Raw genomic sequence first — 6,813 nt, forward strand, 5'->3', positions numbered from 1 at the left:
ATGTCATATGCAGTGTGTTTTGTCTATGTTTGAGAAGAACTAAAATAACGCAGTGCAAGTGGAAGAGATTAAACATAAATGGGTTGCTCTGGGACAGCTACCAACATTCACTGTTCTCATATATGTCATATATTGTCATAACCTCCTCATCTTCTCTACTTGTCTGTCTTTATCTCACTGACTGTCTTCTCTGTCTATCACACTCTTTCCCCCTTCTTCACTTGGGGCCGTGTTAGATGAGTACAAGACAGAGGAGAGTGTGAGCTGTGGTGAGCCACAGACCAAAATAACTGGTACTTTTTTTTTCTTTATAAAAACACATGTGCATCCACCCACACATAAAGTCACACATGCGTGTACAACCACACACGCTCACACAGAGGTCCCTTTTATTGAGGATCCCTGGAGAGAAGTGTAGCTGGATGTACAGTACAGTATTTTGGCCATGCCAGTGCAGATTGTGTGTGTTGATATCTAGTGCTGGAAATGGACCTCCATGGAGAGTGAAACAGGCCATGTGTAGACGCTGTTCATGAGCTGAGTAAGTTTTTCAACTGCCTGGACTTTAAACTAGAACGTAACATTCGATAAAGCAATTGTTTTATTCTGTCTTTTTTTTCCACAATCAGCTGTAAGATGCTACTCTTCTTCTCTGTCTCACTTTTTCTCTCAGTCTCTCTGTTGCCTTCTCTTGTGACAGATCTGCAGCCTCCCTGTCAAGCTGGCATAGTGGCATCATTCTAAAACTGGTATTAGGCATTTCCTGCTGCGTCCGTTGGCGAGTGTGTGTGTGTGTGTGTGTGTGTGTGTGTGTGTGTGTGTGTGTGTGTGTGTGTGTGTGTGTGTGTGTGTGTGTGTGTCGGGGCGGAACGCACCTGGTCCGCGCAGCTGTGGGGATCCTAGCAGGGGGGAGAGAGAGAGATAGAGGAAGGAGAGAAAGAGAGAAGGATGGGAGGAGACGAAAAGGGGGCCCTGTGTGCTGTACTGGGGACCCGATGAGTTCAGATGGAAAGAAAGAAAGATGTGGGGAGAAAAAGAGGGACTCAATTTTCAGGCAATCACAGTAGCTTACCGTATAGGGACTGATAGGCTGTATCCATAAACTGCAAACTTGCTGGAACCTCCCTCCCAAAATTAAATAATCTTTTTATGAAAATCAGTCTGAAAAGGAGAAAATTGTAAAACAAAGTTTCTGCATCTGTCACATGTAATGGAAATCAGTGTGCACTGCGTCTCTTCTCTGGAAAAAGTTTGACCACAATCTTAAAGATTCCCCTTAGTCAAATAAATTGACCCTGTAGATATCCTATTAATAAAATCTGGCCAAATATCATTATTCATTTCTCACAGGGAAGTGAGCTGTACCTGCATAGTGCTTAAACTCACAGTATCACTCACAGTAAAGTATGTCACAATAACTATTGTGGTTAAAATGCAACTTATTTAAATATTTCTGACAACTGTGATTTGCCTGTCCAGTCCCCTCCTTTCCATTGCTGACTGCCAATGTGTCACTTGAAACAGTGTAATTCTATGCTGGGATGTAGTTCCTCTGGTCCTCTGCAGAGGGGGCAAAGAATCAGGGGGAAAAATGGAAAAGCAGTGATAGTCACAGAAATTATACCATGAAGATTTTAAGTGTGAGCAAACACCAACGATAAGAGGAAACCACGTAGGAACCCACGCAAAGAGGAAACAAACAAATGTGTTTATCAGGCTTTCTCATTCAAAGTGCACAGATCTCCAACAGCACAGATGTGCTCTCTCTCTCTCTCTCTCTCTCTCTCTCTCTCTCTCTCTCTCTCTCTCTCTCTCTCTCTCTCTCTCTCTCTCTCTCTCTCTCTCACATACACACACACACACACACATACAGAGTCTTTCACAGCTGGACAACCAAGCGGTCAGCACTGGAAAAGGTCAAATGACCAGGTCAAAGGTCAAGCCACAGAGAACTGCAATAGAGGAAAGAGGAGCACAAAGGCATCAATCACACACTGCACACACACACACACACACACACACACACACACACACACACACACACACACACACACACACACACACACACACATACAAACATACACACACATTTAATAACATCATCAACACTATTGCTACATTTGAGTCTGTACTCCAGATGGGCAAACACACTGACCCTGCATCAGCTTGTTGGTCAGAATTGTGGTCATTTAATAAGATCAAATCGGCAAAACAGTAAATCACTGCCCAAGCTTTCTTCACTCTTTACTGGTTCAAGACCAAACGTTCATGTGACACATAACGGCATAATTTTATGGTCACTTTATTTGACTGATAATGGTTTAGGATGAAATGTTCTCTGATGTCATCTATTTGAGCACTCCTTATCTTTCAAACAAAACAGTATATTCTAATGTTTTTAAGTGTATTAAAGTGAGACTATATCACTTTTTAAGATGAAATGACACAATGTAAATGTTACAAATTAAATGTTAAATTCATGAGCAATGAGCAGGTTTTGCTGTGACCTCAGTTGTTATGACCAGTAGCTTATGGTTAACTGATGCTAGCAAACTTTCAATATTGCTGTATGACTGACATTATTATTAAGTCAATTTACTGACATATTGACTCTTGTTTTACTTGATCTACTGTTGTTACCATGTTTTAGAATTTACCAAAATCCTACCACAGCAAGTTACAAGAAGTGTCACTTTAACCAGTGTGTAAGTTGATAAGAACTTTATGAACTGGTAACTGTGACCTCATTCTGTGTTTTCAAACTCACAGGAAATCCAGAATAGCTGCTTCTTAATAATATTCAGGAGATGTCGGGTCACAGCAGGTGATATGAAACAAGTCTTAATTGCGTAAAAGTGACCAGACTAATGCATGACACATTGGTGTGCTGGTAAGTGCTCTAATTACAGCAAAGTGGATTTAGCAGCTATTTGAAAATGAGCTTTGAATAGATACACAATTGTATGTGTGTGTGTGTGTGTGTGTTTGTGTGTGCATGTTAGTGGACTTGGCTCAGTTTTTGGTGTTTTTTCATGTGGTCGTAAAGAAAATGTGAACTATTTTGAGGGTGACAAGTGTATTAAATTGAGTTAAAGAAGATTTGTCGTCTCTTATATAGTATGAGTGTAACAGCCAAGACATCAAGGGGAAAGATTGTTTGAGAACAGTCTGTGATCTGTGTGAAATTTTACATTTGGGTTTCAGCTTCTATGTTTATTCCAAAGTGGCTGACAAGGACTTAATGCTACCCACCACTGAGTTTAAATATCTGTATGTGTATATACTGTATGTAGATATGCTGGGCTTTGTTTAACGACAAGCTACATCTGATTCCTAAAAGCCTGTAATGTCACCAGCATCAGCCAGGCAATCACGCTTTTGTCTGATTAACTAGAATCAACATCTTTCAGTGATTTCTTTTTTCTTTTTTTCTTTTTTTTCTGGTGGCAAACTGTGAAAGATGCAGTCTTTTTCTGTAATGTAAAGCAATAACACTTGAAAACCACTAAACTCTTATCTTCCCTCCACTTATATAAATATTACTTTGTTATTCAGTTTGTGTGTTTATTTACTTCAAATTACCTGTAAGACACACACACACATGCACACACAAAGTTATCAGCAGATTAAGATATGCTAACTAACATGCATGGTCAACGATGCGTGTTAGTGACACCCGAGTTCAATTAGCCCTGGCAAGCAGCCTAATTTCATGGTGTGACCCCTGCTGCTGCACAGACACACTCACACAGAGAAACCAGTGCAACTCCCTTAAAATGTCTATCTGTGTCCACTGATGATCAATGTGTCCTTTGAAGGAAGCGCTAGAGTGGGGGTCGAAGTGAGCAAACCAAGTGAGGCAAATGCAGGATCTGAATGGATGACAGAGAGTGGGGTGAGGAGGAGGAGGAGGAGGAGAGATGCAGAATGGAAGAGTGGTGAAGAGGGTGATATTGTATTTGCAGTGATGGATGAATGTTCACCTAGAGAGATAGTATCTTAAGAGACTTAATGACCCCTGACCCAAGCCATAAGGCCTTACTTAAAGACAACTTCAACATTTGTTTTGAAACCGAGAGAGGTCATGTGACAGAGACGTGTGGGTTTGTGAGGGAGAGTAGACTAGTCTCAACAACAACTAAAGAAAGACACTACCAGTCGACTGACCTTGCCTGAGTTAAACCCCTTATTCCTCTTCTCCTTTATTGTCTTCACCACTATTCCTAGAGAATTCCTATTCCTGTGCACAATGTACAATATATAGACCACTCAATGTCTTTGTAGTTACCTTCAGAGGCATATTTCTGAACTTTTGGCAGAGACAGGTTAGTTGTTTTTCCCTCCTTCCAGTTTTTAAGCTAAGCTAATTGCCCCCTGGGTTTATCTTAAGGCCGCATTCAGACTGTCCAGACTGGTTCCTGGCTCTACTTTTTCCACAACACAACATCATCCAGCAAGTTTACTTCTAGGTTTATTAAGTTTACTGTTTACCTCACAATTGTCTTGGTGAAAATATAAAATAATTGCCACAGTAAAAACTTTCCATAGCTGTAAAATCCTCTTAGTCTGTGTATTATTCACGCTGTGTATTATTCGCTTCTAATAAGCGTTGTTCTAATGCAGAGCCATTTTCAAATTCTGTTTAAATTTCGCGAAGAAAGTGAAGTATATTTCCCAAAATGTCAACACAAATTTGTAATGAAATTAAATGTAGGTAACTGAATATGAAGTAACACAAGGAGAGGAGAGGAGAAGGAGAGAGGAAGGAAAAAGAGGTATGGGGGAAGCCCTCTGCCCTCTCTGTCTCCAGCCAGTCTACTGCAACATCTGGAGCTCACATCAGCCCTCCTCAGAGACTGGCACCACTGCAGAGAGGGATGAGAGCAGAGAAAGAGAAAAGAACAAAAGAGAAGAAGACATGGTGTTGAAATTGATAAAAGGAAGGAAGAAAAGAAGGCGAGACAGAGCTATTAAGATAGACAAGAAAGGTTTAAACAATGAAAATAACAAAGAGGAAAATTATTCTTTATTATCTGATTTTATCTTTCCGAATGGACAAAACATTATATATTGCTATTCTGAAACATTTCAAATGCAAAATAGAGCTCAACAGTTACAGCATTTGTGTTCACACATCTGTGTTTGTGGTAGGTGTTTGTGTACTTGCGTGCGTGTGCATGTGTTGTGATGATGATTTTCCAGTGATCATCTTCAATGCAGAGCAGAGAGAGCATGTACACTGGTTAGCTTCTGTGGCGAAACACTGTGGCAGGAAACAGAACAACCTGTGATCTCTGCAAAACACTAATGGAAAACCTCACTCAGATAGAAAAACGTGGGTGTGTATGCATAAAAGAACGAGTGTGTGTCATTTTGCATTCATATACCTGCATGGGAGTGGAGGATGCTTTGCAAGATGTCAAAATCATAATTTTTCCAAAGACTGCAAAGTTATGTTAGGTTTTCTGAAAGAAGAATAAATGCAACACATGTCTGCTTTTGCAGCAATTAACTCGAGAACCACAGACTTTCCTTTACAGATAAGAAGTGAGACTTCCCTTAGACATGTGCAAACAAAACAGACAAGATCACAAACCCTAACCTTTTCACAGTATTTCGTAAGCGATTTTTTTTAAACCAAAAAAAATACCGCTCTGTTTTCAAAAGTTGAGCTATATTTGGTTTAACAGACGATTTCATACAAGATAAATCATTGCTACTGCTGAGGCTTTGTTTTTTTCATTGGCCGCTCAAGTTCTTGCTGTATCCATATGACTATAACTAATTCAGACCTGGATTATAATATGCTTCCAAATGTTTTGTGTAGTTTTTTTATATTCTAAATTGGTGATAAACTAATGATATATGTCATATAAAACAATAAAACATGTGCATGAATGTTCAGACAATCACAGGAAATACTTGTTGTAATAATCAACTGTGTAAACCAAACTGATGGTGCCGTTGCAACAAACCCAGCTTCCTAGCAGCTTAAAATGCTGTACCTAATCATTTGGAAATTCAGCTTGACCATGTTTTCTTGTAATTTGGTGCAGAAGGTATTATCCCTCTGTTGTCTGAACAAAGCCACACTAATCTAGACATTCTCACTTGCCAGACCCAGGCCAGAGATGACAGACCACAGTGACTGATTTAAGTGTCATGTTTCTCGGCTTAAAGGTGCCACGGGTGCCTGAAAGCTGATCTCTGAGAAACATTTGATCTGACATTATAAGAATGATATTTTAACAGGCAGGTAACTCATACTGGTTGTTAGGAGGGGATTTAACTATGTCAGCACTTGGAAAATCAGGTTGACACAAAACTTGCAGGTATACCAATGCAAGATTGTGTGTGTGTGTGTGTGTGTGTGTGTGTGTGTGTGTGTGTGTGTGTGTGTGTGTGTGTGTGTGTGTGTGCGTGTGCGTGTGCGTGTGCGTGTGCGTGTGCGTGTGCGTACGCATGCATGCGCAGGGGCGGGGGGTCACAGGGATGTTCTTGACTGTGTCATCTCCAGCAGCTGTTTCCCTCAAACCCTGCCTCGCCCGCTCCTCCCCCTCCCACCCCATCGCCTCACAATGAAACCAATACAAAGGAACAGGAAGTGCCTCCCGTTAACTGGGGCCCAATCAAAGCCATCATTATTCCCGTGTCAGAATTTTTACAGGAAATAGCTTCTCAGAAAATATGCCAGCTGTGCAGGGAGTGTGGTATTATTGTCTTAAAGGTCTTGTCTGTTTTTGCTTTTTTTCACTTATCACTTGCAGCTAACAAAAGGACACATAGACCCGTCTCGACCACGTGCACAGCACA

This window comes from Scomber scombrus, chromosome 19 (assembly GCF_963691925.1).
Source record: "Scomber scombrus chromosome 19, fScoSco1.1, whole genome shotgun sequence".
NCBI lineage: Eukaryota > Metazoa > Chordata > Actinopteri > Scombriformes > Scombridae > Scomber > Scomber scombrus.